Source organism: Rhyacophila brunnea, unplaced genomic scaffold (genome assembly GCF_057557595.1).
Source record: "Rhyacophila brunnea isolate RB1 unplaced genomic scaffold, BYU_Rbru_1.0 scaffold_1, whole genome shotgun sequence".
NCBI classification, from domain to species: Eukaryota; Metazoa; Arthropoda; class Insecta; order Trichoptera; family Rhyacophilidae; genus Rhyacophila; species Rhyacophila brunnea.
The window spans coordinates 23,357,190-23,369,610 of record NW_028232751.1 but is presented as its reverse complement, the minus strand read 5'-3'; the positions used below and the strand labels follow the sequence as shown (position 1 = coordinate 23,369,610).

General features: G+C 33.5%; 1 protein-coding gene across 2 annotated transcripts in view; it reads left to right on the top strand.

The window, feature by feature from the left end:
* LOC147079586 (endoplasmic reticulum mannosyl-oligosaccharide 1,2-alpha-mannosidase-like) overlaps nucleotides 1–8,412 on the top strand; it is a 54,440-nt gene extending 46,028 nt beyond the window's left edge. For both annotated transcript variants that reach the window (XR_015069997.1, XR_015069996.1), the window contains one exon: nucleotides 8,097–8,412. The gene's annotated coding sequence lies outside the window, so the exon portion shown is untranslated. The remainder of the gene's footprint in view (nucleotides 1–8,096) is intronic.
* The last annotated feature ends 4,009 nt before the right edge of the window (nucleotides 8,413–12,421 follow it).

The window sequence follows — 12,421 nt, the reverse complement described above, 5'->3', positions numbered from 1 at the left end:
CCTATTTAGAAACTCTCTTTTATTTTGTGATTGTGACGACAAAGATCGCAATCACAAAATACTAACATACCAGCTTGTGACGGAAAAAACCGTGTATAAACCATATAGTGAGAAAAGAGCATGAAGTTGCCGATTCGGATTTTTACTGTTCGATTTTTTGCAGTACTTTTTCATATAATGTGAAAGGAGAGTGAGGATGTACCTTTTCGTTGCTATGTTTTTTAAAATCCCAATGAGAAATGCTACGATTTATAATAAGTGTTATATGATAAAAAAATATGGTATTCTTGTTAAACACCTTAGATCAACGATTTCCAAACTGGAGGCCCGAAAAGTTTAACACAATTAATGTAGCCACAAGTTTGCAAATGCATAGTTTATAAAACGGCCGCTAGTTATAAACTACACAAAAAAACACTCCTATAAAAGGTTGTTTGCAAACCTATCTGAAAATAATGAGACTAGTTTTATAATACCTCACTTCTATACTATTGTGAAGCGCGCTGGTTATCTCGTGAAAAAATGAAATAAAAGGGTCAAATCATAATCTTGATATTTGAGGCAAATTTGTTTAGGAATGATAATTTTGTTCTTAAACTTATTGTTAACCACTAATGCATTCACTGATTTAAAAAGACAAAGTGAAGGCATTCATAAAAAATTGGAGCTTTGGAAAGATACCTAAATAAAGCAAACAAAAATTTATTTCTTGAGTTCTTGCTTAGTTTTCTAATTTCTAATAATTTCTTATTAATAATAAAAAAGGTGCTGCTTTGTTTCAGCTTTTCTTTATTTAAATATGTGGTTGAAAGATCCTGGTCCGGGGGCCCGCTTCAGGATGTGGGGCCCATGATAGAATCCATTTGTCAATGAACGATGGATGGATTAAAATTGATTGTGCTAATAACAAGAACATTCGTTGCATGAAAAAGAAATTAATTTAAAAATGAAAACTTGTATATTTTTATGTTTTTTTTCATTTTTGTATTTAAGTACATTGTTGACTATTTAAAAAGGTGTTTGTATTATTTAATGAAATAAAGGGGGGGGAGGCGCCAAGATTAGATTTTTTTTAAAGGCAGGCGTAGTAACATAAAGTTTGGAAACCACTGCTTTAGATATTGATTGTGGGACATTGATGATTATTTTAACACCGAACGTGAGAGAGACTAATAACAACTCACGGTAGGTTGAATTCAATAGAGGATTGCCCGAACACTTGCCAATTGAGGGTAGGTGAAACTACATTCCCTGTTCACATAATATATTGAGGGTTAACATTCCTCGTACCGTAATAAATAATAATAGTTACCCCCAAATCCATTAAGTTCACTTAAAAATAACAATAAAGGCCTTGTGCAATCATGTAACCTCGAATAAATATCTATATACAAAAAAAGTCACCGCTACGCAAATCCACTATTTTGTCCAAAGCTAATGGGCGGGAATTACTGTGCCGACCCTTTTTTGGTATCACGTTACAACTTCACACTCGTAAATCAGTCACTTATTTTAACCTTTGCCATTAGAAAACACATTAATTATTCAATACTGTGACACTTTAAAATAAATCTTAAAACTTAACTGCATTTAAAAAATAAAGGATAAAAGGAATTTAAAAATGTTCTGAACTATGGTAAATTTTATAACATGGATGTAAACATAACCCGACTTGGGAATGGGACGACTGGCCTCCGGACAATTGGACGCCGCACTGTCGTAGACACGTGTAGACGAGGTATTTTAATCATTTTCTATCTACTACCTTGTAGTTTGAATTCATTTTACTCTTAACATAATGTATTCTTCATCGGGGATTGAGAATTACCATGCCTAAGGCTTTATATAAAATAAAAAACTCTTTTTTCGTTGGAACTTAAACATATGCACGATTAAATCATTGTTTACGTCTGCATATTTACATTCTCACCAACTATTAAATCATAATATAATCATTGAAATATAAATAATAATATTGAATATTTTTTTTGAAAGTACCTATAAGTACCTAACGCCTATTTTTTTTCGAATTCCGTGGCGTCCAGTTGTCCGGTGCCAAATCGTCCTAGACCCACCCGACTTGGCACATTGAACACATAAAACGGGATATTTGTATAGTTTTTTTGCCTTTTTTGAATTGCCACAGACATGGCATCTCCTGTGCGGCTTGGCATTTTTGGGTGTTGGAGGAATGTGCTCTGGCAAATGGTCTGTAGCGGATTTTGGTAATAAACATACCGAATTATCACTAGTGATAGTGATAGTGAGTAGCCCATGATGTACAGTTTTTACACCATATTTTTCCACAAGTTGTTTAATTACACATAATTGAAATTCGGCCAATGTTTTTATGCTACCTGTTACAAATTTGAATAAATTTAATAGTAAGCATTTAATAAATATAAGTATTGTGTGGAAAGCCACCTTATACCACTTGATAGACTTTTGCATGCACGAAAGACTACTGAGCATCATATCCACTTTGTCCACCGTCCCCATATTTTTGTTATAGTCTAACACACACTTAGGCTTCATGATGGGTTCCCCTGTCCTAAAATTTTCCCGTTTTTCCGAACGAGTCATCATGAAGCGTGGTTAACATATGGACATCCCTCCTATCGTGCCATTTAAGGGCCAATAATGGGACTTTTTGATTTGACTTCCGTCTCTCCCTTTTTCAAACTTTTAAAGCTTGGCATCTCCTTCTGGTTCTTCCTAACCGTGCCACAAGCATTGGTTTTATTAGTGTGGAGGAATTTAAAAAGAGCTGGGCTGGAATACCAATTATCACACCAAAGGGTGCGACCTTTTCCAATATAATCATTTAATAGCGTCGTTACCACCGCATCAGATATTCCCAAATTTTGGTCGTCCACTATATATGTGCCATCGCCACAATATATAATAAAATCAATTATATAGCCGGTCATGACATCGCACAATACAAACATTTTTGACGGGATAAATTGTTTAAATATTAGCATTGCTCTCTAAAAATTTTGCACGTGTGCTCCAGAAGTAAAACACCTTTTGACCAGCCTATCTGTGGTGGTCACATTCGAATCACAAAAATGGAACATCTGTAAGATTATTGGGTACCGATCTCTTGGCATAATTTTACCAAAAATATCAGCATGGAGGCACGGATCGGTGCTCCAATGCTCCTCGATCGTAGTATGTTTATTTCTGGTCATCAGCAAAGAGACAGCAAAAAATGTGTATAGTTCCGGCACTGATGTATCGGTCCAGTTATGTGACCGCGATTTCGGTCCCAGGGCAGTGTAGTGTAAATATGTGTAAAAAAATTGTTCGTTTGTGTCACTATCTCCGACATTATATTATTATTAGGACAAAAGAAAAGTATTCACACAGAACCTACCGATAAACGCTAGACTCAGGCGCAAATAATTAAACACATACAATAGTAATTTTTTATTTCACAGTTCAAAATCGTAATAGTTATTATAAGTTTCACTCGAAAAACAGTGTATCAAAACTTGAATCATAGAGATCGAAAAATAAACACTATCGACCAAGGCCTGAACAAAAACGATGCATAAGTGCGAGTGAGAAAGTATTCGGCACCCTTATAATCTCTGCGACACGCGCTAGAGTTAAGATAAAAGGTTTACAGATGTGTGAGATGATTTGCTGTGGTGTCGCCGCCAAATATTAGTTTGTTGCATAGCTAAGCGTCGATAACCTGCGAGCGCGTGTTGCTAAAATTGATATTTTTTGTGTTGAACATAAAGTCAGTGGTAAATATTTTTAGTTAATTAAGTAGAAAAGATGGTTCTGTGTGTTGTATTGTGGTAACCACTGATAAGCAAGAAGATGGTGTTACGTTTCTTAGGTAAGTTGATACATGTTCGTGATAATTTATTTGTATATTATTATATTATAATCCCACGATGGCCGCGTGGCTTAAGCGCCGGTCTATAGTGTCGAGGGTCCCGGGTTCGAATCCTGGGTCTGGCAAAGTACACATATTGTTTTTCAATTAGTGTATGAGTCAGAGTATGGACCTAATAGGTTGAGCAAGTGGCTGACATCCATTTCTCGTAAAAAAAATCTGTTAATACAAACCTCCTCTCTGTGGAGAGGCCCATATGATCCTATTAGGATCGGACACGGTCGAAAGAAAAAGAATATTGTATATATATCAATGACCTAGTGTTTCTTTAAAATAACTTAAATTATGGATATCTTTACCTAATGGTTGCATTTTGACCGCTTAAAAATACTATATAACGTAAAAAAAATAGAAAATTATATTTTAATTCTGAGCGTCTAGTGCGAGCACTAGCGAAATGGTCTATGGTCTCAAACATTTGTGTACGAATGCGTTCGCTCGCCCACAAACCAAACGCGCGGCACGCAGCTTCATCTAGCAATGCAATGGGTGGCGTCTAGATGTATCTATAGTCTAGGCTTTTTAGAACTTTAAACAAATTATTTTTGACAAACCTATCGAGATGGCAGTACGCACGTAGCACGAATCAGAGCATTTTTCAATACAAAAATCAATACTATATACAGTATAATCCCTATTTTACGTTTTTTAAGGGACTGAAAAAAAAAACCTAATTGGAGGGAAAATGTAAAAGGGGGTATTGAAAAAAAGAACATTTAAATTTTATGTTTCTAAAAAAATGACAGACGGAATGTATACAAAACTCAAACACGATGCCAAAAGAAAAGATTCCGACCAATGGACCAATCACCTTGTTATGCGCCGAACTCGGGCCAATCACAGCGTCGCTCGCAGACCAATCACCGTGCACCGTTCTAAAGACACAGAGTTTTCCCTCCAAACACCTTACGCCGTTCGAATGTCACGACCCAATCATTGTCAAGTGCGCGTAACTCGCATATTTTGAATATTTCAGACGTAAATCGCGGGAAAGAAAAACGTAATTGCGGGTATTGAATGTACTGAAATACATCGGGACTGAAAAAATTACACACAATTGCCGGGAAAACGTGAATTCCGGGCACGTAAAAACGAGGTTATACTGTATAATACCTGTCCTAAATTTATCACATTTATCACTTTACTTATTCTGGCGGTTGATTATGTAAAAAAGTTACCCGTCTGAACTGTCAAAAGGTGATATCCTTTAACAGCCCCTCGCTTAGCCGTGCTAACTTTGAGAACGAGACAGAGTATCTCAATTGTACATATTGAGAATTGAGATGCAAGATCCGACTGTTTTGCTGCAATCGCAATGACATGACTAAGAAAATTGCAGGTTATGTTGATATGTCTGACATGTCAATACAAAATTTTTGTGTTCGGTTCATTGCTGGCGCTGATGGTGCTTATGTTCGGTCTTATCCACTTGGGTTCGGCATTAGGAATATATCCGAATTTGACCGACATGTCTACCAACCTGAATTTTTTGCCGTATTATGAATTAGCAATACCGGCCGATACCGTTTTGTTTATAGAATGCCTATCGTGCTAATTTTGACCAATGAAAATAACGGGTACGTGCTAAAGTGATAACCGTTAATAATATACCTGTTGGAGTTGTTTTTGCTTGAGGGTACACGAAATTTACAAGTTTTTGAGACACATTTTCATCACACACTTTGTATGAATAAGCCACTATTATGATTCTTCCAAAATACAATGTTACTAAATTATAGCATAACTTGTAGTAAAAATGAATCAATCCAACGAATATTTATTCGAGTACGAAAATAGTAACAGAAAACCAGTGGCGGCTCGACGGCTTTCTTGGTGGTGGAGTTTAGCCATTAATTATAAAATATACATACCTACCTAATTTCTCATAATATACATTATGTACTAAGCTACTTATAATAATATGATTTTATTAATGAGGAAATGAGAAATTTTTCAGAAAAAATAATAATTATGGTTATCTGAGTTTTTACTTAATCAGATTTAAAAAGTGTGCTTAAAAATATTGTTAATAATATGTTTGTATTTCGTTCTGACAACTGCTCTTGTTTTATGCACTGACGCTCATTCAATATTGGTGTATTTGAAATTGCAATACACACTATTGCACCTCTATAATGTGTGGATAATTTTCGTGGGACACTCACACATTCAAAACCCTGCATCAAAATGTAGTGTATTCGGTTATAGCCTATCGGAATTCTATTTATCAATCTGTTCTGTGGGCCTATTGAAATAGTTATTGATGTAAATAACATTCTGTAAAATTTGATATACCGTATTTTCTCGATTATAAGACGCATCCTTATTTTTATATAGGTACCAATAATAAAAAATCAGTGCGTGCGCTTATGTACGCGTGTTAGAAGTTATACTTCTTTGGCGTAACAAAACAAAACGAAAAAAATATCCCGCGCACCAATAATTTACGAAAGTAGAAAATACGATAAAACAATTGAAGAAAGATATTTAATACGATTAATAAAGTTTTGATTAAAAAGCATAATTAGTAGGTGTTTAAAATTTCACCACCGCAACAATATAACTGAAATAGTGCAAAATGGATTAAAATATGTTAATAGCAACTATTACCTGGAATATATCTTTATCAGTTTCCAATGTCTTAATGTTTAAGGTTAGAGTACAATTTTCTGCAGAATGCCACACGTAAAGGATGCCATCTTTTATCAAAAATATATTTTGAGTATATGTTATGGTTTCCAGTAAACCTTCTTTAATTGTTTTAATAATTTTGTGCTCGTTTAAGTTAAAAACATTAGCGCGGACATTTCATTTCTAACAGACATTCCTAACGGTAAAACTGCCAAATGCATATACTGTAACATAACTAAAGAGAGAAAGATGCTGATATTGCTGTAGATATTCCTGCTTAAGTTGTCCGCTAAGTGAGTGAGGTACATGCCAACATTTGACATATCATTCAACATTTTTTACAACGTTTTTATTAGCTCGTATTCTTGTTTGTCCGGTAGTTTTTTGTCCAGTACAAATCTTGCAATCAATTTTTAACTAACTTCCCGACTAGCTAAACATTTGAAACTTTTAGAATATATCAGAACACGGTGCCAATGCATTCTTTTAATACTTTAAGCAGAATTGAATTCATTTTCAGTTAATTCTGTTTTGTATGGAAAGTTATTTCAGAAAAATCCGTAAAAAGTAAAAGACTATTATTGGTTGCTAAGAGGGTGGTCCTAGCAACAAAATTATTAATATAGATACACATGCGTTACTATGGAAATCAAAATGAAATGTCAAAATGACATTTCAGTATTCTATATTTTTGTTTGTTTGTTTGTTTTTTTATTTACTTCATATCAAGTACAAGTTTGAGCATGTTGAGCGTAATAATTCAACAGAAAATTTAAAAACGTATATAAAAAGTTCCTTTTATCTTGTAATTATTACTTGGGTTCAATTCCAAATTTGAATTTTTCGGACAATTTATGTTGGTTTATCTATACTCTATAGAGTCTATAGTTACAATCAAGGACACATGGAATCTAAATTGTCAAATCGAAAGTGCGTGCGCAATTAATAATAGTACTGTTAGAGCTGTTTTTCTACATAATCAAGCTATTATATGTGGATAATGCGATTCAAAATAGCCGTGTTGGCATGTTTCGGTTGTGATATTGCTACACAAGGTGCCTGGCTATGTCATTAATACTTGGGACAATTGAACCATACACACATATATTATGTCAGTAAATTTTTAGTAATGAAACGTATTTTTTTTTTAAATTAAGTACGGAAAGAAAACATAGATTCTTTACTGGAGAAAAGAAAATAATAAATAACTTTTTGCGAATGAAGTATTAAAAATCATATAATATGCCCATCTACGCGTGCATAATTTTATGCATGAAAAAATTAAAAATGACACTCAAATGTGTAATAATAATTTGTCATAGTATACATGTAAGTACATATATATATACATATAAGTGATAACACTGATAAAAAATAAATCAAATCAAAATTTTTAAGGTTGCATTTGGCAGACAAATAATATATAGTACAATTTTGAAAATGGCAAACAACAATAATTATGTTGCATTTTTTGAGTTACAATATTTACTGTATTGACATAATTTAATGTCTCATCAATGTATGTGTACAAAATATTTTTTTCTGTTAACAGGAGATGGCAACATACATTTAAACATATCATTGAAGGAATAGTCGTCAAAAATAATTGAAATAATAGAACCGTACGTGTTTGAACACGTCGCCAAGCTTAACGGTTGTCAGTGCCGAACATAGAATCGGATTCAAGAAGACAAACTTCATCCACTACTCTAAAAACCATGCATGTCTGAATCTAATGAAACAACTGAAGACAATGATGGACCCTAAGGGTATTTTGAACCCGTACAAGGTTTTACCAGACACTTGTGTGTCGTATTTCGCATTAGCAAAAATATAATTATCATAAAAATGACCATATAAAATCGTATGTCTATTGTTTTTTTATTTCATTTATCTACACTACATAATATGCTGACTTGCACTATTTAAATAACCCGCAACAAAGATATGCAATCCCGTTGTCGTCATGATGGCTAATAAAATGTCGTAAATACTTGCAGTTATCAATATGCCATAGAGCTGAGTTTCCCAACCAGTGTACCTATAGGATAACTCAGATGTGTCACGAATTTTATTCGAAAACTATAATAGGTATAAATGTGTTATTATTTCAAGCAAAACTTTTTACTTTAACAGTTATGGTGCGTTACGAAATCATAATTAGTTTTAAAGTGTGGCACTAACTCAAAAAGTTTGTAAAACACTGGCATAGAGGACACAATTCTTTTTTAGTTAACTAGCTTGATAAAGCTGAGCTATCATAATCGAAATGAATTTAAAATGGTAAAAGAAGTTATAAAAATAATATGTTTTTATCTGGCAGTTAGATTGAAAAGTATATAATATCGTCACTGTAACAGGTCAATTGTCGTAACCCTCACTTTTCACCGAAGTGACATTTTGATGGCAATGGACTTATTGCATACTCTTACACAATCTGGCCAAGTATCAAAAATCCCAAAAAGTTATTTCATATCAAAATAATGCAAAACTATTTTTAAAGCCATTTGTAATATGACAAAAAATATTCCAGCCAAATGCTGTAACCCTCTAAACGCAAGCCACTAGTGTGTCAATAAAAGAAAATTGGTACTGTTCGGTTATACGGAATACAGCGGAAAACACATTTTGAAAATAGCCGATAAACTGGATTATTTGTTAGGTTAACCTAACCCAGGGGTCGGCAAACTCTTGGACCAAAAGAGCCAAATATGAGTATTACAACGGTTAAAATTTTTTTCGAGAGCCATACATATATTTTTATAAATATGATTTATTTCAGTGAATGTTATTGTTTATTTATCAAGTGAAGAAGATTTTGCGAATAAAACTAACGCAAATATAAGTATTTTTATTGTTGACATTATAAATATAATTTTTACAGAAAATGAGTTACACACAATTTTCACGCCTTCCTTAAAACTAATGTGAACAATGACCTTCCTTGCATTTCTTTGGAGAGTGTCTGTATGTTTGTTATTTGTAGTTTTCAATTTTAGGTGTGACTCCAAGTTCTCATTGGTTATTTGGCTTCTCTAAATGTTATTCATGTTGTTCATCGTAGTATCTACCTTATTATGTAGAATCTACTTTGTAGATCTTTTAGAGCGCTCTGCTGTAGTGAAATTAAATTGAATTTTTCTCTCTCCAAATCCTTAATTTTGGTGGCAAGACCTACAAATTTGGAGCTACATAACTCTTTACTTGTTAAATCCACCAAAAAAATCCATTTCAAAAGTGCTCGTGTCAATATGAAATGGAGAAAAATTTAATTTGTCGACTTTTATTTGGATTTAAAACGACATCAATCATACATTTTTTGTAAAAAATCTGAATTGGGAATTTGGCAAAAAGCCGCACGCCAATACCCAAAGAGCCGCATGTGCCGACCCCTGACCTAACCTAACCTAACCCAAACTAACAAATATAATCCAGTAGGTACGAGGGTGGGTCAATAATTCCTTAGAAAAAAGCATTAAAACAGTTTTTATTTTTGTATTTTTTATTATTTCTCAACATAATCTCCTTGGAGCTCAATACACTTGGTTAGACGTTTCTCAATTTTTTTTAAACCGTCAGAAAAATAAGTTTTCGGAAGGTCCTCAAAATAAGCATTTGTCCGATCGATGACTTCTTCATTTGAAAAAAAACGTTGTCCACTTAGCCATTTTTTTAAGTTTGGGAAAAGGAAAAAGTCACTGGGGGCTAAATCTGGCGAATACGGTGGGTGGTCGACCAATTCGAACTTCAATTCTTCAATTTTAGCCATTGATCGTAAACATGTGTGAACACGGGCATTGTCCTGATGAAAGAGGATTTTTTTCCTGTTTAAATGAGGCCGTTTTTCTTCAATTTTGTTTTTTAGCTGGTCCAATAAAGATGCATAATAATCCCCTGTTATTGTTTTTCCTTTTTCCAAATAGTCAACGAAAATAATTCCACGTGCATCCCAAAATACAGTAGTCATAACCTTACCAGCTGATTTTACGGTTTTCGCCTTCTTTGGACATGGTTCGCCTTTCGCAATCCACTGCTTTGACTGTTCTTTCGTCTCGGGAGTATAGTGGTGTATCCATGTTTCATCTACAGTCACAAAGCGACGAAAAAATTCATCCGGATTGCGTTGCATGAGCGACAACAGGGCTTTAGAGGCCACCACCCTATTGCGTTTATTGTCGACTGTGAGCAAACGCGGCACTCATCTTGCAGAAATTTTTTTCATGCCCAATTTGTCATGTAAAATAGAAATGACGCTACCTTTTGAGATCCCTGTAACCTCAATTATCTCACTCAACTTTAATCTTCGGTCACTTAACACCATATCGTGGATTTTATTGATCATTTCTGGTGTAGTCACATCTACAGGACGTCCTGAGCGTGGTTCATCCTTTGTTGATGTACGACCACGTTTAAATTCATTTAACCAGTTATAAATAGTTGCAAGTGAAGGAGCAGATGTGCCGTGAACTAAATCCAACTCATTTTTTATTTCCTTTGCTGTTAACCCTTTTATATTAAAATGTTTAATAACAGCTCTAAACTCAATTTTCTCCATTTTTGTAAACAAGCAAATTTTTTTTTTTAAATGTACGAGAAACACACAACAACCCGACCAATCTGATTGAAACTTCGCAGCATACTGAATCGGTAGTGCCGCTGCATGAAAACAAACCGCTTACAGTACTAGTCGCGCCACCTGTCAGCTTTTCTAAGGACTTATTGACCCACCCTCGTATATCGGGTATTTTCAAAATGTGTTTTCCGCTGTATTCCGTATAACCGAACAGTACCAGAAAATTCTCAATTTGTAATAAAATAATATAGGTACTTATATAAAATAATAAGTAAATCCAATGCGCACAGTTTTTTTCACTTCCTGAACAATTTGATATTTGAGGGTAACGCCAATTGGCCTGTACAATGACGATATTTAATGAATTTAAAGTCATTTTTGTAACTTTTATAGTAGGTAATGTTGGTTAATTAATAATATTATCAGAAATCGGAAAAGTAAAATCTGGTCTTCAAATGAAAGCCAAAATGATATTTATAATCTTTTAAGTAAGTATCCTTCGTAATGTATAATAAAAAAATTGATGAATGGAAATAAAAAAAATGTTTACTAATAAATTGATACCTTAAAACCTCTAAATGCCATCAGACTACGATAATTGAGTCGTATAGTATCAAAAGTAGATCTGTGCGTTATTCATCATTTCGAGAAAATGATGAAAAACGTTTTGTTGGTTTTTTTAGTGTTATAATAGCATGAAATATGTTTCTACATTTAGAAACTAGAAATTCAATTCAAATTCAACAGTTCTACTTTTGTTTCCAAAGTATTGATCAGTTCTAATTCTGATACCAAGCCCTAGATATGATTTTGATTCGAATATTATATTGCTAGTCGTACATTATGGTCAGAAGAATAATTTGGCATACTTAGTTAAATTTCGATATACTTGCGACAGTTCTACTTTTGATACTATACGACTCAATTGTGTCTGTTGGTCTTGAAAGTATAGTGTCAGTCAGCCATCTTATTTAAATGTGCACATTTTATGAATTATTTTGTTTTTCTCTCTATATAATGTGTCTTCATTGGAAAGCATTCATAAGTTGTCATATACTCAAGTATTAGATAAATTTCTTAACAACAGATATTCAGCAAAATTTAAATACACAATAACAGCTATCTGTGTACCTACAAACTTATACTTAATAAATAATACTATAAGTACAAATAAATCTGTGTGCGAAATGAAAGAAGTGATAAGTCCTAAAATTTAAAAATAAGTTGAATATACCGAAAGAACCATAATGAGAAAAAGAATAACTTGATTTAACTCTTCTGAATTACTGATTTCCACACAGAAG